General features: G+C 48.4%; 1 protein-coding gene across 1 annotated transcript in view; it reads left to right on the top strand.

Moving 5' to 3' along the window:
- The window catches only part of UBE2R2 (ubiquitin conjugating enzyme E2 R2), a 76,649-nt gene that overhangs the window by 28,286 nt on the left and 25,231 nt on the right, over positions 1-23,132 (top strand). The gene's annotated exons all lie outside the window — the stretch shown is intronic.

The raw sequence follows: 23,132 nt of genomic DNA, 5'->3' as shown, positions 1-23,132 counted from the left end.
GTGAACTCTGGAGGAGTTCGGGTGGGTTCTGAACCTTCAGAAGTCATCCCTGGTCCCTTCCATGAGACTGGACTGTCTGGGCCTGACTTTGGACTCATCCTCAGTCAGGGTGCTTCTCCCTCCGGGAGAAACTCTTGTAACTTCAGACTGCGGTCAACTGTTACTGTCCAGCACATGGTCGCCCCGTTGGACCTGCATGCAAGATGGTGTCGTCTTTGAGATGGTCCCTTTCTCTCAAGGATCCCCCAGAAGGCAATCCTTCTCAAATGGGACTGGAATCCAAACTCTCTGGACATTCGGTTCCGGGCGAGCCGGTTTACCAGGGAGTCTTGATTTGGAATCCTTCCTCCCCTTTTTACTCGACAATTGTCACCGTGGATGCAAGCCAGTCCGGGTGGGGATGAGTCCTTGGTGGGTTCTCTGCTTAGGGAGTATGGTCCCTGGAGGATCCAGGTTACCGATCAATTTGTAACACATCTATCTAAAACATGAGTTTCACTTTTTGAATTGAATTACTAAAATAATTTTTTTGACATTCTAGTGCAGTGGTCTCCAAACACTGGCCCTGGGGCTGAATGCGGCCCTTTTCTCGCTTTTAGCTGGCCCTTGAGGCATTATTTCTGCCACTGACACCAACAGTGGAGCACAATTCCTTCAACTGACCCCAACGTTGGGACATAATTCTTTTTACTGACAACAAAAATGGGGCACTATTGCTTCCCCTAATACTAAATGGGGCATGGTTTATTCCCACTGGGCACAGCCCGGCCCCACTAAAGTCTGAAGGGCCATAAACTGGCCCTTTCCTTAGAAAGTTTGGAGAGCCCTGTTCTAGTACATACTATCCTTTTACATGGATATACTTTTCAATAAGCCAACTTTTCTGTATTAAATATATATATTTTTTATTGGTCTTATGTAATCTAACTTTCCGAGATGCCGAATTTTGGATTCTCACTATCTGTAAGCCATAATCAAAATTGAGAGAGGAGTGCTTGAAATAGATCACTGATACTGAAATTAACTTTTTTATCTAATTTTTTGAGATGCACCTGTAATATCTCCCCCCCCCCCCCCCCTGCTACCCCAAGTTTTAAAAACCTGTAAAACTGTGGGAATGGTCACTACATCGTGTTGGCTGTAGCTTCAACATGGACCTTCGTAGCACAATGACCGGTGTCCCAGCCAGGAGTAGTTATTTCCTGGGCATTTGTCTCGCAGTTCACAAACCGAACAAATAAGATTTAATTTGGTCTATGCATTGAGCAAGGCTGCCCGTTGCAGCTCAATGCGTATAGTGTGAATGGGACGTTATGGTGGTATTCTGGTAACCTCGTAATAGAAGAGCAGGTAGGGTTGTTGGTACAAACTTCTCCAGGTTTGAGAGAGAAATGCCCCCAAGGTCTCTGGTCAGTTGGTTTTTATTATCTGTCAGCCACTCTAGGTTGTACATGATGTTCTGGAGTGAGCAGTGATGGGCCCTGTGGTTTATCAGGGCTGTATGAATGTGGCAGCACCGTGTGACCTGGTGTCATGGGACCTGATAAATGGTTATCGGGTGCTGCGTGTTTGCTTAGTGACTGTTTACACTCTGTCCACATTCCCTGGCAGCTGCCATGTCTGGGTCACCTGACCAGGGGTCACTCTGCATGGGACACTAAGCAAAACACATTGCATAAGGAAGATCTCTGTAGGTGCAGCAAGATGGGAAAGCCTTGCTAACACGTGCTACATGTGTAGGGTGTGTTTTTTATTTTTATTACCCACTTGACTTGACCTGCAGAATATTTACCACCCCTTCATGATCAGGCAATTTTTTGCTAAACTGCACTGCATTTAACTGGCAACTGCACGGTCATGCAACGCTGTACCCAAAACTTTTTTTTTTTTTTTGTTCCCCCCCCCCCCCCCCTCCAAAATGGAGCTTTCTTTTTGTGGTACTTGGGCGCCTCTGCGTTTTTTTTTTTTTTTGTGCTTATGCGCTATAAACTAAAAGACCGACCATTTTGAGGGGGAAAAAAATAGCTTTCGGCTATAAAACCTATCCAAAAACAAATTTCTTCATAAATTTAAATTTAGGCCAACATGTATTCTGCTACATATATTTGGTAAAGAAAAATCCCAATATAGGCGGTCCCCGGGTTACAAACGGAGGGAGACGACCGGAAATGGGAGGAAATCTACCCCTAGGAAGGGGAAATTCACTCCTGTAAGAGTTAACATGGGGGGGGGGGGGGCTACTGAAGCTTTATCAATCCTTGTTTCAACAACCCAAAAATTTCAAAATCCGATTTGTCATAGGGAAAGAAAGTAAGGGGAAATCTTCTGAACAGGGGCACAGACAGCAAAACAAATGTTACAGGGGTGTTAACCATTCCCTATGCGATCCATAAAACTTAAAATTTTTTGGCTGGATTTACCTAAAAAAAAAAAATGTACCTTTTGCGACTTACATATTCAACTTAAGAACCAGTGTGTAACCTGGAGAATGCCTGGAAGTGTATATTGACTTTTATGTGAACATTATAGCATCTATAAACTATAGGATATAATGAAATTTCTATTTTTATACTAGTAATGGCGTTGATTAGCGACTTATAGCGAGAATGCAGTATTGCGGCGGACAATCTGACACTAACGCTTTGATGGTTTGCAGGAACCAGTGACACAAATACACTGATCGGTGCTAAAAATATGAATATTCACAGCAGAGGCAGTACACGCGTGACCCCTGCAGGCAAAAATGCCAAATCACGTGTGTGTAGATTTGTGATCCGGTGCACAGCTGCTGCCCTGTAGCCGTAAAACTGCTATAAGTTGGCCAGCAAGTGGTTAAATTAAAGCTCTAATGCTCAATATTGGAATTCTCAGTGTGCCAATTCACACAAGTGTCGCGTCGTTTGAAAGTACGTAATCTTCAATGGCTTGTGGTATTTCCTTCTACCTGATTTCGCACCCCCCCCCCCCCCCCATCTTATGACTTTACCATTGAGATCAAAAGCACATCTATTGGTGCCTCCGCGGTCCTGGATGTAATCCTAGACTCAGACTTCTCCTTCGGCCCCCCACATCTAATCACTGGTTAAATCTTGCTGCCTCAACCTCTCAACATTTCTAGGATTCGCTCTTTCCGAACGACGCCTCACCAACTTATTCACTCCTTCGTTTTCTCCCACCTTGACTACTACAGCTCCCTCCTCACTGGCCCACCCTTACAGGCTATCCCCCCATCAGTCTGATTGCTGCTGCTAGGCTTATACACCTTACTAACCAATATATAGCCGCTCCTCTCTGCCAATCCCTTCCCTGGCTTCCCTTACCTCATCGTAAAAAATTCGAAATACTAACCACAACCTACAAGGCCATCCAACATCACCCCCCAGCTACATCCCCCAACCTCATCTGCAGATATGGCCCATATGGTCTTCTCTGCTCCTCTCAAGACCTCTTGCTCTCCAGCTCTTGTCTCCTTCCTCCCATGCTCCTCTCCATGACTTTTTCAGAACCTCCCCCATCCTCTGAAATTTCCTACCCCAGTATGTCTGATCAGCTCCTACCCTGTCTGCCTTCAGGGGATCCTTGAAAACTCACTTTAGTGAAGCCTACCCCACCTCTACCTAAAAAGCCATACTTGAGTCGCCTTCATCAGTTCATCTCCTACAGCCAGGGCTGGCGTTCCCGATAGGCAAACTAGGCATACGCCTAGGGTGCACTGCTGCCTAGGAGGCACAGCCATGACGACCGCTGGTTTCCCTACTAGTCTTGACGCCACCCTACACTGGTGTGGGACCCGGCTGTTTTCCTGTTATGTACCATCACACAGTCCAGCCTGGCCGGTATGAGGTGTGCGGCTCCTTTCTTGCCCCTCCTCCTCTGTGCTCGGTCAAACTACACGTGCAGCTCCGCCTGCTGCTACTTCTGGGTTTCCTCACTCTGTGCTTGGCTCATGGTGGTGGAGCACGAAGCGACAGGGAGGGAGCTGCTAGGGGTTGTGCTGTGGGACCTGGTGGCCCCAGAGGGACACCCTAGACAAGAGAACAGGTGGGTGAACTGTGCGAGGCGGTGCTGGGGGGGAAAGGTGAGGCTGGTCCATGGGAGAGCTGTTTGTGTGATGTGGGGTGAGCTGGGTGCTGCTGTGCACCAGTGTGCTCTTCTGTATTATGTTGCTGCTCCCCCCAACAGGCTGCTGCCCCCCCTCCCCCTTCTGGACATGCTGCGATGTGTACTGAACGCCCCCAGAAACATAATTTCCTGTGTGTGATTGGCTCACCAATTTTTCCCGCACTCTGCACTAAGATATAAGTCCGATTTTTAGGCATCCCCTGCAACAAAAATGTCATTTTTGGTGAGATTCTCCCAGTAGGAACACGTCTAAAGGGATGCAGGCCCAGCAGCTTTCCTCATTCGAGTCCTGCAGGTGCACAGCTGATTCATAATTATGAAACCACTCCCATTAGACCCACTCAGCACAGAGGAAAAAAATGATTTCTTCAAAATAACAAAAACATCCCAAATGTGTTCTATTGGATGGAGATGTGGTGAGTGTGGAGGCCATTGGAGTACAGTGACCGGATCTGGTGAGTGTGGAGGCCATTGGAGTACAGTGACCGGATCTGGTGAGTGTGGAGGCCATTGGAGTACAGTGACCGGATCTGGTGAGTGTGGAGGCCATTGGAGTACAGTGACCGGATCTGGTGAGTGTGGAGGCCATTGGAGTACAGGGACCGGATCTGGTGAGTGTGGAGGCCATTGGAGTACAGTGTCCGGATCTGGTGAGTGTGGAGGCCATTGGAGTACAGTGTCCGGATCTGGTGAGTGTGGAGGCCATTGGAGTACAGTGACCTCATTGTCATGGTGAAGAAACCAGTGGTGAGATGATTGGAGCTTTGTGACATGGTGCATTATCCTGCTGGAAGGAGTCATCAGAAGATGGGGACACTGTAGTCATAAAGGGATGGACATGGTCAGCAACAATACTCAGGTAGACCGTGGTGTTTTATCAATTGGGACGAAGGGGCCCAAAGTCTGCCAAGAAAGTATCCCCCCCCCCCCCCCCCCCCCCACCATTATCTGTAATCCTGAGAGGATTGTGTGTGAAAATCCCAGTAGATCAGCAGGTTTTGAAATACTCAGACCAGCCGGTCTGGCACCAACAACCATGCCACGTTCAAAGTCCCTTAAATCCCTTTTCCCTTAACGTCTTTCAGGACAGCACCTTAGAGAGATGGCTCCTCCCTCTCGCCAACAGAAAACGCCCCCATCCACCAAATTGTAAAAGGAGGATTCTCCCACCGTTCCTTAGTTTTTGTTTCCTCCAGCTGAGGAACACCTGTCTGGGGCTCTTAAGGTGCTGTCCTGAGAGACCGGGGCTCCCTGCGTCCACCTTACCCTGTTTTTGGAGACATTGCTTCCTCCCATTCACGCGACCGACTGCAGTGCATGATGCTCTGTTTAAACTTCAGCAAGTTGTCTTAGCCACGTCTAGATGCCTGAATGCATTGGGTTACTGTGATTGCCTGATTAGCAATTTGTGTTACCAAGCAATTGAACAAGTGTACCTAATAAAGTGGCATGTGTATGTATCTCTACGGCGGGCAGCAAGTGGTTAAAATCCCTGCAATGTACACGGATTATCCAATGGGGATTGCTTTTCTCAACAAACGTGGAGTTACTTCAATTTTTATATTCACTTGGCACAGAAAGCAAAAGTAAGACTTTAGTTGGGAGAGTCTTCCCTGAAGACTGGTGAGTGGGAATTGGAGTGGTGTCAGGAGTGAAGAGTTCTAGGGGTGGGTGTCACTTGGGTGTTAGAGAAGCTAAAAATATCTGAGAATGTGAGAGGGGGGTCATGTTTTTTTAAAAATACAGATTTCAATCACATTGTGTGTTTGAAAAAATAATGGCAAATGATTTTACATAGAAGCAGCAGATGTACCTGAACCTGCACCTTCCTGTAAGCCAGGGGTCTCCAAACTATGGGCCTCCAGTTCAGGAACTACAATTCCCATCATGCCTATCCATGTCTGTGAATGTCAGAGTTTTACAATGCCTCATGGGACATGTAGTTGCATTAACAGCTGGAGGGCCGTAATTTGTAGATCCCTGCTGTAAGCCATTCAATATGATATATGCAATGCAGTTCATCCCAACAGATGTGAACCATCCATGCATTGTGATGTACCTCATTCCCTCGCTGGATTCCTCTGCATTTGTGTTGCCCCAGAGTTCATCTGCATGCACTCTGTCCCTTTTTCCTATTGGGACCCTACCATCTCCTCCTATACCTGGGGTCTCCAACCTTTGTAAACAAAGGGCCAGTTTACTGTCCAAGTGATTGTAAAGCTTTAATTTTTTTTTTTTTTTAAATAAAATAAACATATTATACTTATCTGCTCTGTGTAATGGTTTTGCACAGAGCAGCCCAGATCCTCCTCTTCTCAGGTCCCACACCAGCGCTCCTGGCTCCTCCTTCTTTCCGGTTGGGTGCCCCACAGCAAGCAGCTTGCCATGGTGGCACCCCAGCTGATGCTCTTGTCGATTCACACACAGCTGTGGTTCGGCCCCACCCCCTGTCTCCTAATTGGCTTACTGGCTGTTATTGCCTGCAGTGGGAGCCAATGGCTCCCACTGTTGCTAATAGCCAATCAAGAGTGCGAGTCCCAGGAGAGGCTCTCGTGGACTTCGCTGGATTGAGAGGGGTGTTGGGTAAGTATTAGGGGGGGTTGCTGCACGCAGAAGGTTTTTACTTTCATACATAGAATGCATAAAGATAAAGAAAACCTTCTGCCTTTCAGACCTTAGGGGGGCTGTGGACCATGGCCTTCTGAAGTAGAAAATGTCCTGGCGTCAATGGGAGTAAGCCGCGCCCCATAGCTGGTGTCCCGGAGAGGCGCCGCCGCGCCCCATAGCTGGTGTCCCGGAGAGGCGCCGCCGCGCCCCATAGCTGGTGTCCCGGAGAGGCGCCGCCGCGCCCCATAGCTGGTGTCCCGGAGAGGCGCCCCATAGCTGGTGTCCCGGAGAGGCGCCGCCGCGCCCCATAGATGGTGTCCCGGAGAGGCGCCGCCGCGCCCCATAGCTGGTGTCCCGGAGAGGCGCCGCAGCGCCCCATAGCTGGTGTCCCGGAGAGGCGCCGCTCCCGATCGTTGGAGTCTGTGAATGAATGAAATGGTGCCCCCCAAGGGCCAGATTAAAGCAAAGGGCCACATCTGGCCCCTGGGCCGCAGTTTGCGGACCACTTTCCTATATGAGAAGGGCCTACATATCTCTCACTGAGTTTTTTTCAGCTTATGCTCCATTTGCATTTAGTAGAAAACTGCAAGCAAGTGTTCGTTGCAGAAGAGATGTATAGCATGTCTGCCTGCTCGCAGTTTATTAGTAAATTTTAGTGTCCCTTTAGGAACGCAGTTTACAGTTGCAAGTTATCGAACGTATTTCTATTTCCAACGTTGATGCTCATAATTTGAATAAAATAAGAGCAAAGTATTGCAGTGCTGCTAATCAATGCAAATCTATCAATTTTCCGCCCTGGCTGATGGGACTTCGAATGATTGCATCCAAATTGGTCAGAGAAGATACCATTTTGATTGCACATCAGATGACATTTAAACTTTTGTAGCCACCTTTGCAGACTCCACAGCGGTGGGACTTCACTGTTCTATCTTCTCAGTTCTACGGAGTCCGGTAGGAAATAGATACCCCATTTAGGTAAAATTGGCTCATCTCGGTCAATTAGGGTTAGCAGATGACCGTTAGACAGAAAATAGGCAAAAGATATACTATAGTGAAAATATGAAGCCGCACTCATGTAACAATGCATAGTTTTTAAACTTAATATTTTAAACTTAAAACAGATCCCTTAAATTTATACAGAATGAAATGATACCGTAAGTCGAACGTTTGGTTACTTAGAAAGCTGTGAGGGTTTGCTTCAAATAGGAGGTTTTATCTGAACGGGAGACATGAGGACACTTGCACAGTTGGTGTTCTCGGTATACGTTTAGCTTATTCACCATGTGTGACAGAAATGTGACTGTTCAACTCCCGAGGAATGTTTTGTAGAAGGCTTCATTTGTTGGATTTTCTGTTGATTGTAAAGGTCGTGTGAGGCCTCCGCTGCCATACCCAGTCACTGTCACCACTCGCCATGTTTCATAGTGATTTTTGTTAGGTAGAAACTGTTTCTGCTGAGTTCATGCTTTGACCATCCCTGTTCTGCCGTGAGATAATTTCAAGGAGTGACTGTTCATGAAAAACGAGGAGGCTGACTGATTATAGAAGGACATGTTTGCAGTCTTTGTTCCTCTGAAAAAATACGGTGTGCTGTTTATACATGACGCACAGGGCAGGTACTTCCCAAATGTGGTGCAAGCCTCAGAATATTGTATATGCAGTCGAGTCGTAAAATGAGAAAGTACACTTATCCTTTGTGTCCACCTTTCTTGACCTAAAAAAAATACCCCACTTTCCTCTTCTGCCTCCCAGGACTATCCTACTCCTCTGCGCCTCGAAGGGCTACCCCTACGCCTCTCCTCTGCGCCTCGAAGGGCTACCCCTGCTCTACTCCTCTGCGCCTCGAAGGGCTACCCCTGCTCTACTCCTCTGCGCCTCGAAGGGCTACCCCTGCTCTACTCTTCTGCGCCTCGAAGGGCTACCCCTGCTCTACTCTTCTGCGCCTCGAAGGGCTACCCCTGCTCTACTCTTCTGCGCCTCGAAGGGCTGCCCCTGCTCTACTCTTCTGCGCCTCGAAGGGCTACCCCTGCTCTACTCTTCTGCGCCTCGAAGGGCTACCCCTGCTCTACTCTTCTGCTCCTCGAAGGGCTACCCCTGCTCTACTCTTCTGTGCCTCGAAGGGCTACCCCTGCTCTACTCGTCTTTGCCTCGAAGGGCTACCCCCTGCTCTACTCGTCTTTGCCTCGAAGGGCTACCCCCTGCTCTACTCGTCTTTGCCTCGAAGGGCTACCCCCTGCTCTACTCGTCTTTGCCTCGAAGGGCTACCCCCTGCTCTACTCGTCTTTGCCTCGAAGGGCTACCCCCTGCTCTACTCTTCTTTGCCTCGAAGGGCTACCCCCTGCTCTACTCGTCTTTGCCTCGAAGGGCTACCCCCTGCTCTACTCGTCTTTGCCTCGAAGGGCTACCCCCTGCTTTACTCGTCTTTGCCTCGAAGGGCTACCCCCTGCTCTACTCGTCTTTGCCTCGAAGGGCTACCCCCTGCTCTACTCGTCTTTGCCTCGAAGGGCTACCCCCTGCTCTACTCGTCTTTGCCTCGAAGGGCTACCCCCTGCTCTACTCGTCTTTGCCTCGAAGGGCTACCCCCTGCTCTACTCGTCTTTGCCTCGAAGGGCTACCCCCTGCTCTACTCGTCTTTGCCTCGAAGGGCTACCCCCTGCTCTACTCGTCTGCGCCTCGAAGGGCTACTCGTCTGCGCCTCGAAGGGCTACCCCCTGCTCTACTCGTCTGCGCCTCGAAGGGCTACCCCCTGCTCTACTCGTCTGCGCCTCGAAGGGCTACCCCCTGCTCTACTCGTCTGCGCCTCGAAGGGCTACCCCCTGCTCTACTCGTCTGCGCCTCGAAGGGCTACCCCCTGCTCTACTCGTCTGCGCCTCGAAGGGCTACCCCCTGCTCTACTCGTCTGCGCCTCGGAAGGGCTACCCCCTGCTCTACTCGTCTTTGCCTCGAAGGGCTACCCCCTGCTCTACTCGTCTTTGCCTCGAAGGGCTACCCCCTGCTCTACTCGTCTTTGCCTCGAAGGGCTACCCCCTGCTCTACTCGTCTTTGCCTCGAAGGGCTACCCCCTGCTCTACTCGTCTTTGCCTCGAAGGGCTACCCCCTGCTCTACTCGTCTTTGCCTCGAAGGGCTACCCCCTGCTCTACTCGTCTGCGCCTCGAAGGGCTACCCCCTGCTCTACTCGTCTTTGCCTCGAAGGGCTACCCCCTGCTCTACTCGTCTTTGCCTCGAAGGGCTACCCCCTGCTCTACTCGTCTTTGCCTCGAAGGGCTACCCCCTGCTCTACTCGTCTTTGCCTCGAAGGGCTACCCCCTGCTCTACTCGTCTTTGCCTCGAAGGGCTACCCCCTGCTCTACTCGTCTTTGCCTCGAAGGGCTACCCCCTGCTCTACTCGTCTTTGCCTCGAAGGGCTACCCCCTGCTCTACTCGTCTTTGCCTCGAAGGGCTACCCCCTGCTTTACTCGTCTTTGCCTCGAAGGGCTACCCCCTGCTTTACTCGTCTTTGCCTCGAAGGGCTACCCCCTGCTTTACTCGTCTTTGCCTCGAAGGGCTACCCCCTGCTCTACTCGTCTTTGCCTCGAAGGGCTACCCCCTGCTCTACTCGTCTTTGCCTCGAAGGGCTACCCCCTGCTCTACTCGTCTTTGCCTCGAAGGGCTACCCCCTGCTCTACTCGTCTTTGCCTCGAAGGGCTACCCCCTGCTCTACTCGTCTTTGCCTCGAAGGGCTACCCCCTGCTCTACTCGTCTTTGCCTCGAAGGGCTACCCCCTGCTCTACTCGTCTTTGCCTCGAAGGGCTACCCCCTGCTCTACTCGTCTTTGCCTCGAAGGGCTACCCCCTGCTCTACTCGTCTTTGCCTCGAAGGGCTACTCGTCTGCGCCTCGAAGGGCTACCCCCTGCTCTACTCGTCTGCGCCTCGAAGGGCTACCCCCTGCTCTACTCGTCTGCGCCTCGAAGGGCTACCCCCTGCTCTACTCGTCTGCGCCTCGAAGGGCTACCCCCTGCTCTACTCGTCTGCGCCTCGAAGGGCTACCCCCTGCTCTACTCGTCTGCGCCTCGAAGGGCTACCCCCTGCTCTACTCGTCTGCGCCTCGAAGGGCTACCCCCTGCTCTACTCGTCTGCGCCTCGAAGGGCTACCCCCTGCTCTACTCGTCTTTGCCTCGAAGGGCTACCCCCTGCTCTACTCGTCTTTGCCTCGAAGGGCTACCCCCTGCTCTACTCGTCTTTGCCTCGAAGGGCTACCCCCTGCTCTACTCGTCTTTGCCTCGAAGGGCTACCCCCTGCTCTACTCGTCTTTGCCTCGAAGGGCTACCCCCTGCTCTACTCGTCTTTGCCTCGAAGGGCTACCCCCTGCTCTACTCGTCTTTGCCTCGAAGGGCTACCCCCTGCTCTACTCGTCTGCGCCTCGAAGGGCTACCCCCTGCTCTACTCGTCTGCGCCTCGAAGGGCTACCCCCTGCTCTACTCGTCTTTGCCTCGAAGGGCTACCCCCTGCTCTACTCGTCTTTGCCTCGAAGGGCTACCCCCTGCTCTACTCGTCTTTGCCTCGAAGGGCTACCCCCTGCTCTACTCGTCTTTGCCTCGAAGGGCTACCCCCTGCTCTACTCGTCTTTGCCTCGAAGGGCTACCCCCTGCTCTACTCGTCTTTGCCTCGAAGGGCTACCCCCTGCTCTACTCGTCTGCGCCTCGAAGGGCTACTCGTCTGCGCCTCGAAGGGCTACCCCCTGCTCTACTCGTCTGCGCCTCGAAGGGCTACCCCCTGCTCTACTCGTCTGCGCCTCGAAGGGCTACCCCCTGCTCTACTCGTCTGCGCCTCGAAGGGCTACCCCCTGCTCTACTCGTCTTTGACTCGAAGGGCTACCCCCTGCTCTACTCGTCTGCGCCTCGAAGGGCTACCCCCTGCTCTACTCGTCTGCGCCTCGAAGGGCTACCCCCTGCTCTACTCGTCTGCGCCTCGAAGGGCTACCCCCTGCTCTACTCCTCTCCTCGCTCCTCTTTGATCTGATGGTAGTTGCTGCCACTGTTCCTGCTATGAAAGTCTTCTGTGCGGTGCCTGCACAATAGATCCGCAATGTCTTCTATGGGCATATGCCCCTAGGCCGGAGAGCCTTGGAAGATTGCCCCAGACAAATTTTTTGGGAGTTGCTGTTTAGGTGTGGCCAGTACAGACTTTCGGAACAGAGGATAAAACGCCAGAGGCTGCAGCGTCTGGATTGAAATATGCCTGCATTGTGGGGGGGGGTGATGTAGAGGCAGTTTAGGTCATGAAGGGGGGCCATAAATGGGTGCTCATGTCCTTTCCCACCAAAATGTTTGTTTCTTAGGTCTAACATTTCAAACTCTACTCATTTTTTTTTTTTTTTTTTTTTTCCACCTGACTAAAAATTTAAAGGGCAAGTTACCCTTTGCAATAAATTGCCCATGTACTCCAGCATCCCTGAAATATTAAATACAGCTTGGGTTTAATAAATTAGGTTTCTTTTCAATAGCATACCTAGGCCGTAATTGGGCTCTCTCAAGCCTGTCCCAAACATTCTCCGATTTTCCCCCTTACCTTCTGTTTTACCAGCACCGCAAGTTATGAGGGCACTGGCAGATTTGAATCTCGTGCTCCGTATTGCTCTCTGGGGGTTGGGGGGGGGGGGGGGGCGCACACATGCATAGGATTCGAGCAAGTCTGAGCCATCATGCGTGCAGTGCTGGGAGCAGGCTTGCAACAGTCATCCTGTCTAAGTAGGGGAAGGCGGGGTGTTAGGGGCTCACCAACTTTTTTGGGACAAGCGTGGAGGTACTTTCATGAATTTAGGAAAAATAAAAAAGCTTGACTAGCCACACAATTTAACCAAAATAAACCACAGCCACTTTTTTTTTTTTTTTTTTGGTGGATACCTTTTTGAAATACCCATCAATTTTATGAGAGTGTTATTCACACATAAAAAGATTCTATTCTCATAGACCAAATAGGCTTCCGTGGACTCAGTAGGGTGGGTACAGGCATTGCACTGCTTCCATGGACTCTGTAGGGTGGCTACAGGCACGGCATGGCTTCCATGGACTCTGTAGGGTGGCTACAGGCACGGCATGGCTTCCATGGACTCTGTAGGGTGGCTACAGGCACGGCATGGCTTCCATGGACTCTGTAGGGTGGCTACAGGCACGGCATGGCTTCCATGGACTCTGTAGGGTGGCTACAGGCACGGCATGGCTTCCATGGACTCTGTAGGGTGGCTACAGGCACGGCATGGCTTCCATGGACTCTGTAGGGTGGCTACAGGCATGGCTTCCATGGACTCTGTAGGGTGGCTACAGGCACGGCATGGCTTCCATGGACTCTGTAGGGTAGGCCTTCCATGGACTCCCATTGCCCTAAACGTTTGGATGCCTGACCATTCAACTGCATGGTGGGGAGCAGCTGGTTTGTTTTCTTTTGGGTTTCAAAACCTAACAGGGAGAGGATTTTATTATAACTGGACCATTAAACTGCTCTTTCACTGGACACTTGGAGGGTTCATTTGAATCAAGGCTCACAGATTGTCCTTTTGTGCAGTTTCCTATTCTCAGTGCAAGTCCTTGTAGAATCCGGTTTATCCCCTCGGTGGTGATTTAGTGGCACAAACTACGCCTGGATTCTTGATTAACCCCCTTCTGAGCCTCTCAATGAACAGAACTTAAAAAGTGATTTTCCCGTAATTGGCAATAAATGAAGGTCGCCAGGCTCCCATTGCTAATGATTACTGCGATGATCGGAGTTATTCAGCAGCAGCAGCGTTGAGCCATCCTCCGATGTGCAGAGGATTTGGTGGAGGCAGAATTCTCCTCGTTTGCAGCAGATGGCTTTATGCTTTTCCTCCATACTTCGATTCATATTTTTATTCTCCTCTCACTTTTTATGTATAGACCTTAAGATCATTCTTGCCCCTCCATTTGCAAAACTGTTGTCAGCTGAGATTCTGTCTTATTATTTTAATTAAATTTTCTCTCCCTGTTCATTGTCCTCTGTGTTTAACACATGAATACACATCTCCGTTACACGAATGAACTTTATAAAAGGGAAAGGCTTACCTGCCAAAGGATTTGTATTTGTCCATTCAGTTCTGAGATTTATTCAACTCTGTCTTGTCTGTCAGGGCAGAAGACCCTGATTTGGTTAGGTCTTGTCCTCTTCTCCTCCCCCCCCCAACCTATAACTGGACATTGAAAGAGGTAACCGACTAAGGCATGGGCGCTCAACCTGTGGCCCTCCAGCTGTTGTGAAACTACAAGGTGGAGAATGGTCTCTGCACCTTGGCTGTGTTTCAAACTTTCTTACGCAGGTGAGGGACACCAGACATAGACCTCCTGTTGCCAGGCTCCCCAGTAAACTGGATAGTTTTGTTTCCCAGACTGGGGCTTCTTGGGCCTTTTTGTGGTAAATGCTTTGACGTTGTAGGATCAGTTTAACCTTTCCCCTCTAATGCTCCTTCACCTGCTCTGTAGGATGGAGATGGTGGGCATCCCAGTGCTTCATTGCATTGAACTGGTCCAGGAGGACTTGGCATTTGGATATAGTCGAACTCCTGGCAGATTCCAAGTGGGTCCTCCTTGATCTTCTGTCAGATGCCGGTCTAACATCCTGCTTCTCAGTTGATGACTTAAGGTTTTGGCTGTTTTGAAGCTCAGGTCCTGAGGAAAAGAGGCTTTTTGGATTTGGCCATTTGCCCTTAAAAGTTAGAAAGTAAAATTCTGACAGGGTCTACGATTGCAGTTGGAAGGTGTTCACTGCCTGGTATGAGGTAAGGAAATTAAATTTCAGGAAGTACTCCATGGGGCAAATTATGCTTTTTTTTTTTCTTCTCCAGTTTGGTCTTGATCCACATTTGGCCTCACATGCCATCAAGGATCAAATCTCAGCCTTAAGCCTCGTACACACGCGTCAAAATTTGGCAGGGAATTTTCGTCCGACCGATCTGCCGATTTTCGGCTTGTTAGTATGATGCTTCCGACAATCGACTCCAGATTTTTTCGGCCGAAAAGTCGGTGTGCAGGCTATAAAATTTTTGTCCGCCGTCAAAACACGTCCGATTTTCGTGCAGTCAGTACAGATTTCGACAGGGAAAAATCTAATGAGCAAGTCTGGGCATGCTCAGAGAAGAAAGAACACAAAGAAAGCAAACCAACACATGACATCACTTCTGAAGTAGAATTTTGTTGGGCGAGAAAATTCGTGTGCAGTCTAGGCGCATTCCAACCAACAAAACGCCACTCTGGACAAAAGACGGACGACGGTCGGCCGATAATCGTTGCGTGTGTACGAGGCTTTAGTGGTCTTTTTGCCTCTTACTCCTTACTGAATGCCTTTGTACAGATTGTTGCTCACATTATTCCTGATGTATGTTCCATTGTGACTTTAGCATGGGTGCTCAACCTATGGGGCCCCCCCCCCAGCTGTTGCGAAACTGCAATTCCCATGAGGCATTGCAAGGCTGACTCTCAAAAGAAGACATGATGGGACTTGCAGCTGGAGGTTCACAGGTTGAGCACGTATGGACCAAGTTCATCTGTCACTTCTCTGCTCACCAATCACCATGTTTCTCGTTATCACGTGAGCACTGCATCACAGCTGATTGGCTCCTACGTGAACAGACCTAATGATTTTCATTAACGTGTACTGTTTTTATACGAAAAAAAAGATACGATAGACTTTGCATGATCAAAAACCATAAACCTCAAAAAAAGCCTTTGTCCGAGAATTTTCGTACAATTGGTACCATCATCGGTTTTGAAGCACTGTGAAACCTTGAGGGAAAACCAGACGATTGTTCGTCTTTTTGTTCTCGGGGTGTACTGGGCTTGAACAATGGAGGCTCACATTGAGAAGACTTCTAATGTAGCCTTCAGGCCTGACCGCCCTTCTGTGAGAAGACTTCTAATGTAGCCTTCAGGCCTGACCGCCCTTCTGTGAGAAGACTTCTAATGTAGCCTTCAGGCCTGACCGCCCTTCTGTATCAGTGACCGGTTTAACTCCCACCAATTTTAGGCAGCTCTAAGTGTATCACTGGAGTCCGCAGAGCTCTAGGGCATAGCTGTGTGTGTGGAGCCGTCTGTTCTGCTAGATACTTCTATCAGCGGTTTGCTTATCTGCCTAATAATGGCCTTATAATTGCTGTCAGCCCTGCAAGCTCTGGCCTTTGTTTGCAAGCATTCCTGTCAGCAGATGGTGCCTCTTAAGTCCTTGGATCCACTGCACAGTTATCTCATGTAAGCGGGAGCGCTGACACAATTGTTTTAACCTCAATTGGTATACAGTAAAATATTTTAAATGTGCATTAGGCTTCATGCACACTGACTGTTATAAAAACGCCAGTAGCTTTGTAGTGAGTTTTCAGCCTTTTTGCATTGGCATTTTTTCAGCGTTTTTTTTTTTTTAGCTAAAAATCACCCCTGCAATTTTAGTTACTCCCACTTTCCCACAATGCAATGCTTGCCAGAGAATTGCATCGCATGGATGTTCTGTTTACACCCATGTGATCAGATTTGGGTGCGGTAAAAAAGGGTCCATTTTGGGACATTTTGTTGCAAGTGTGGACCCTCCACCCCCCCCCCCCCCCCGTATCAAAATAGCATAGGATGGGTGTGAAAACCCATGCGATTTTTTTCAAGCGCACTGCTGCATTTTGCAATCTGCTTCGCGATGGTGTTCATGGAACATTAAGCCCCCGTTCACATCGGGCAGATTTGACATGTCAAATCATGAGCTTATTGCCGGAAACGTCACTGTCCGAATTGGTGCAACCCTGACTTCTGCACTACCTTTGGTGACTTCAGGGCGATTTCAATAGACGACTGTGCATGAACCCGTACAGATGTCTGTCAAATCGCCCCCCGAAGTCGCACTGACATGCAAGTTTGAAATTGTGCACGTTTCAAACCCGCCCTCTAGTGTGAACCGGTGCCGGCAAAAGGCTCTCGTTTGACATGTGATTTGACATGACAAATCGCATGCCAAATTGGCACAATATCAACGGGGGCTTCATGTTCCATGAATGATATCCCAAAACAGATTGCAAAATGCAGTGCGCTTGCCAGAATCACATCACATGGGTGTTCACACCCATGCAGCGCGATTTAGTTGTGTAGGAGAAGGGTTCTACAACATTTTGGTACAAATGTGATGCAATTTGAGCCATACAAAATATATGGCTCAAATCGCATCACACAATCATCACATGTGATGTGCACAGGAATGCGGCGTGTTTTTGGTGCAAATCACATGCGGTGTTCAGCATGCACCAGTGTGACCCCCAGGCTGTGTTCCATCGACGACACCTCCAAACACAACCCAGGCTTAAAAAAAGCAATGGAATCAAAAACGTCATACGCCAGTTAGCAGCGTTTTTTGGCGTTGGAGCGTTTTTACAGCTGAAAAACGCCACTTAAAACCCACTTGTTTTTTGTTTTTGTTTTTTTCTTTTACAGTCAAACTGCCCATGCCAAAAACTGCTGATAACAGCCTGAGTGTGCATGGAGACATAGGATAACATGCTGGGGAGTTTATTGGCTGCAGAAAAAAATATCTGACGCCAAAAACAGCCGCTGTAAAAATGTCCAATGTGCATGAGTTTTTAGAGTGGAACTTTAGTCCTAAAATTGAGTCCTGCTGGATCACTTCAGACTGTCCCCTTTTGCAGGTATAGCTATGTAAAACCGTGTCTATACTGTATAAAATCCAGTAATACTCACCCTGCTCTGCACATGCTCAGTTGCTCTCCATTTTTAGGCACCGCTCAGTTTGTAGAGGCTGATCTGCGGACACCCTTAAAGTCACTGACAGTCCATAAAGGTAGAAGGTAATTTTTATCTTAGTGTTTGTTACCCTAAAAAAAAAAAAAAAGGGATCCGGTTTCCTTATAGCAGGGTAAACCGCCTGCACAAGGCTTGTTCTGTCTAACCTGCCCCTCTGGAAACTGTAAAAAAACTTGGCTGATCCTGCCACTTCCGGTGTCCCCCTGTGTGTGCTGACCACAGTAATCATGGCTCCTGAGCCTTGACTACCGTGGTCTGCCTGCATGTCTCCTTTCTGCTCTCCACCCTCCCGCCTGTCAGCTCAGGAGCCTGCTGATCTCCTCCCTACCCCTCCTTGCTGCTGTTAATAAAGTAAAATTTCACTGCCGGCCCCTCTTTTAAGCTCCCATCTTGCACTGTATAAGTGTTTGAAAGAAACAATACTTCTAATTACCTTTTTGTGAAGCCATTCCCGGCCACTGTAATACTACAATCCAGGGCTACAACGAGCAGCCAGCTCGGCAGTCACATGACTCCTGGCTGACGGAGGGAGAGTTCCGCTCCTCTTGCTGTAGCCTGGATAGTAGTAGCAGAGCGGCTGGGAGTCGCATGACTGGCCAGCAGATACTTCACAAAAAGGTATTTGGATGCTTAGTTTCTTATAAACAATTATACAGTGCAGGATGGGAGCTTGAAAGTGAGGGGCTGGCAGCAGGGCATAACTTAGGGTTACAAACCCTTTTGCATTAAGATAAAATAAGACTTCTGTGTGCAGCAGCCACCCTAATACTTACCTGAGCCCATCGCTATCCAGTGATGTTGCAGGAGTGTCTCAGCTGCCCGGGACTCCCCTTCTCATTGGCTAAGACAGCAGTGTGATTGGCTCCTGCTGCTGTCAAAGTCAGCCAGCCAATCAGAGAGAGGGGGTCCGACCGGTCGTGGCTCCTTGTCTAAATGGACACGGAGCTGTGACTGGAGTGCCCACATAGCAAGCTGCTTGCTGTGGGGGCACTCAACAGGGATGGACCTGATAAAAGGAGAATCCAGTCCACTCTGGGCAAAACCAACTGCACGGAAGAGGCAAGTATAACTTGTTTGAAGAAAAAAAACATGAGGCTTTGCAATCAACTTAAGCGGAATTAAACAACCCTATCCTTATACAGCCATGGAAGCTGCTTCTGTTTGATCTGCGCCTGCCATGGTACTGCACATGTGATTAGTGATGGCACCAGCCATTTGATTGACAGTTTGGTTGAGGACACAAGCAAATGTAAGTTGGCAATCTCGGCATTCCGGGAATGTATCTTTTTGAAACCGTTAGGCTCCATGTACACGGGACGTTGTTAAAAGTCCCTTTTGAATGCTAGAATTTTTAAGATGTTTAAAACGTCCGTTAGGTCGCGTTTGCACCCGCGTTTAGCCGGCGTTTGCGTTTAGAACCGTTCTTAGAGGTCAAAAAAATAATTCCCCTTTAAAATGGAAAACACAAGTGCTAAACGAGGGTCATCGCGTTCGGTTGCGTTTGAAACGCCGGGAAACACGTTTGAACGCAAATAATTGCTTTACAAAAAAAACGTCCCTGAACTCAAATGCCTGCAAATGACTGTAAACGACCATGTGTACATGGACAGATAAGATAACATGGAGCTGCGTTCAGGGGCTTCTGAAAAAACGCCCAACTGCTCCTACAACGTCCCGTGTACATGGAGCCTTAAATCAATGGGTTTAGTTCAGCTTTTTGATTTACTGCTGCTCAGGGGCTCTGGGCTTCAGCAAAATGGCAGCCTCCAGCAAGAAAACAGGAGCAATGCTGAAAGCAATTTACAGCACACCCTAATTTTAGTAGACTAATTATTAGACCTCATGCACACGGGACGTTTTTACAGCGGCTGTTTGTGGCTTCAGGCTTTTTTTTTTTTTCTGCAGCCAGTAAACTCCCCAGCATGTTCTCCTGTGTGTCCATGCACACACAGGCTGCTAGCAGCCGTTATTTTGGCAGGGGCATTTTCTAGCTAGGGGAAAAAAAAAAAAAAAACTAGTTGGTTTTAAGAGGAGTTTTTCAGCTGTATAAACGCTCTGATAAAAGCTTAAACGCTAAAAAAGCGCAGCTATTGGCTGTTAGTGTTTTTAAACCATAAGCTTTTGTGGGAGTATAGTTTCGGTAAACACTAGGCTAAAAGCTGTCACTGCTGGATGCCCACACTAGAGATGCCGGCGCCCCCCCCCCTCCCCGGATCCCCCCGAAGGCCACGCCGCTGGACCGTGGGACAGGTGAGTGTGTGTTAGAAGTCAGCAGCTACACCTTTTTGTAGCTGCTGACTTCTAACAAACGCAAAACCCTGCTTTAAAGACTAAAGCCTCGTACACACGCGTCGAAAATCGGCAGGGAATTTTCGTCCGACGACCGATCTGCCGATTTTTAGCTTGTTAGTATGATGCTTCCGACAACCGACTCCAGATTTTTTTCGGCCAAAAATCTGGTGTGCAGACTATAAAATTTTTGTCTGCTGTCAAAACATGACCAATTTTCGTGCAGTCAGTACAGATTTCGTCAGGGAAAAATCTTATGAGCAAGACTGGGCATGCTCAGAGAAGAAAGAACACAAAGAAAGCAAACCAACACATGACATCACTTCTGAAGTAGAATTTTGTCGGGTGAGAAAATTTGTGTGCAGTCTACAGCACATTCCAACCAACAAAACACCACTCTGGACAAAAGATGGATGACTGGTCGGCCGATAATCGTTGCGTGTGTACTAGGCTTAAGCCTTTTTCTGACACTTGTTGCTTACAAGTTAATATCAGTAATTGTTTGCTAGAAAATTACTTAAAATCTCCAAACATTATATACATTTTTTTTTTTAGCAGAGACCCTAGAGAATAAAATGGCGATTGTTGGCAATATTTTGTCTCACTGTATTTGTGCCGAAGTCTTTCAATCGCAGTTTTTTGGGAAAAAAATACACTTTAATGAATTTTAAAAATACTAAACAGTAAAGTTAGCCCAATTTTTTTGTGTAATGTAAAAGATGATGTTGCGCCAAGAATCAGGATCTTTATTCTGCGTGAAAAAAAAAATTGATTCTTATTTTATCCAGAATCGTTCAGCTCTATTGGACGCTGGCAAAAACTTTGCACAGGATGCCCCAAGAGGCCCGTTCATATAGCCCTGCCCATTCTGAGACCCCAGTGGGCTAGTGTCCTCAGGTGATAAACCACTCTTCCCCCTTAGAAAAGTGTTTGTTTTGTTTTTTTTTTTTTTTTATAGCCCCCCCCCCCCCCCTTTTTTTTTTTAAGACACTTCTGTCAAGAGCTGACTGCTTACTGCCCAGTTTATGGATAGTTATCCCTCAGTTTCCACTTTAGGGACCATACCCGGACCTCAGTATGTGGGACCAGCCTGGAATTTTTCTTCAGGCATTGGATCCCGCGTTTGGCACACATTACTGCAACAAATGTAGTTAGTTACTGGGACCTAATACAGGTTCAACATGTTTAAAATAAGACTGAGCTTCCCTTAACAAATTTTTTTTTTTTTTTATTTGTTGGTACACCGCACAAGTGAAGTGAGTCACCACTAATGAGCATTATTATTGCTGTTTACTGTCCTAGACTCACTGATACTACAGACAGTGCTGTTCTTCTGGTGCTGTGGCTGTTCTGTTGATAGTACAAGGTGTTCTGTGAATGAACAAGGGGAGAGGAAAGAGGGTGAATGAGCGGATCCCTTCATTGTACGAAAATCGGAGCTCTCTGCCGCAGTGCCCGAAGAAGTGTCTGTACTATCTGACATCAGGAATCTTACAATAACGGCAGCAATCCAGACTTTGGATAATCATTAGAGGTAACTTATTTTGCTTGTACTGTGTAAAAAAATAAGAATAAAAAAACATTCTTTCCAGAACACTTTGACAAATGCGTATTTGCTTTGGTTATATTTTTTATTGGGTTTTTGGGTTGCTGTATATCGTGATACTCCTGTGGCTCCAGCTCTCTCTGTGCCATTGACTCTGGCCTTGTACACTGGGTCTCGGTTAGCCATGTGCTGACAAGGCTGCAGGAATAAATAGCCTGGCGGGTTGCCCAGCACTGGAGCGTCTACAGCCTGCAACCACTCCATGTTCTGCCTACTCAGGCCTCCTTTAACGCATTCACTGCCTCTCCTACTTTTGTTTACGTACCTTTTGCTGGATATGTTGACATCCTTTATTCTGCTTGGCTGTTGAATGTCCTGATGCAAGACTTGGGCAAAAGCCATGATGGCGATGACAGGACTGGCCTGTGAGTGGTTGGAGACGCGGTCACTGGTTCACACTATAACTTGAATGTTTGTCTGGTTTTTCTTTTTTTTGGGGGGGGGTTGTGCTAGGCTGAGTTTACACTGGCATTGAAAGCAGGCATTTGGGAGGCCCCCCCCCCCCCCCCCCTTAGCCTGTGTCCATGATACAATAGACAGCACATCAGACGTTGGCATTGCTTCGCTTTAAAATGAAAAGTCATGTCGAGTCAGGAGGCCTTTGAAGCCTTTCAACACCTCCCATGCAAGTCTATGGTAACTCTTTGCAAAAACTCTGGCAGGCATTTGGGGCGCGGTTTCAGTGCGGTTGCGGTGCGCTAAAATTAGTTTTATTTCGGTCAATTGTGGAGCAGCTTTAACGCTCATCAAATGTGCCGAAACTGCACATAGGGCATTTATGGAGCGTTCAAACACTTGTAAACCACCTTATACTAAAGCTCGTTGATGCCTGTCTGACGCCCATACGGTGTTCGGTTTGTTTTTTTTGTTTGGTGTTCGGTTTTTGTTTTTTTTTTTTTTGTTTGGTTTTTGTTTTTTTTGGTGTTTTTTGTTTTGGTTTTTTTTTTTGTTTGGTGTTTGATTTGTGTGTTTAGGCTACATTCAGGCCCCGTTCACATAGGGGCGATCCGACTTGGGGTGGCGACCTCCGAGGTCGCGGTGCGAGCAGCGCATCGCGACCTCGGAGCGGCCGCCACGGACTTCATAACATTGAAGTCTATGGCGGTCGCCTCCGGGTCGCCCCAAAGAAGCTCCGGACCCTTTTTCTAAGGCGGAGCGACTTGTGACGCTCCTATTAGAACGGATCCGCAGCTTCCCTATGGAAGGCGACCAGGTCGCCTCACAGGTCGCCTTAGTGTGAACGGGGACTCACACCTGAGCGTAGCGTTTTTGCGTGATTTTTTACAGCGATTTTTAACCGCGATTTTACCGCTATTTACAGGCGTTTTTTGTGCAGGCGTTTTTTGATTGAATAGATACCAATGTAAAACGCCTGTAATCTGCCCATGTACTTTTTTGAGCGTTGGGCGTTTTGCTCACGGCGTCAAAACGTTCAGATGTGAACTGGGGCCATTGAAATGAATAGGATTTGTCTTGTTGGATGTTTTGAGAGCTGATCCTAGAGCAGAAAAACTCCCCAAAAATGCCCCAAAACGACTAGATGTGAACGGAGCCTTAAAAAAAAAAAAATGTTTATGGTTTGTTTTTTGGACTCTAGGGTCTAGTCTTCATGCTATAACCCCCCTCTCGCTATGCATTGGCAGTTTCACACCTGGTATATGAATCCCAGGGTTTTCTGCAGTTAGTGTATCTTCCCAATTCACAAACCATCTTGTACATGTATTTTTATAAA

Source organism: Pelophylax lessonae (assembly GCF_965119305.1).
Source record: "Pelophylax lessonae genome assembly, chromosome: 1".
NCBI lineage: Eukaryota > Metazoa > Chordata > Amphibia > Anura > Ranidae > Pelophylax > Pelophylax lessonae.
The sequence above is the reverse complement of the archived record's forward strand: the minus strand, read 5'-3'. Positions and strand labels throughout refer to the sequence as shown.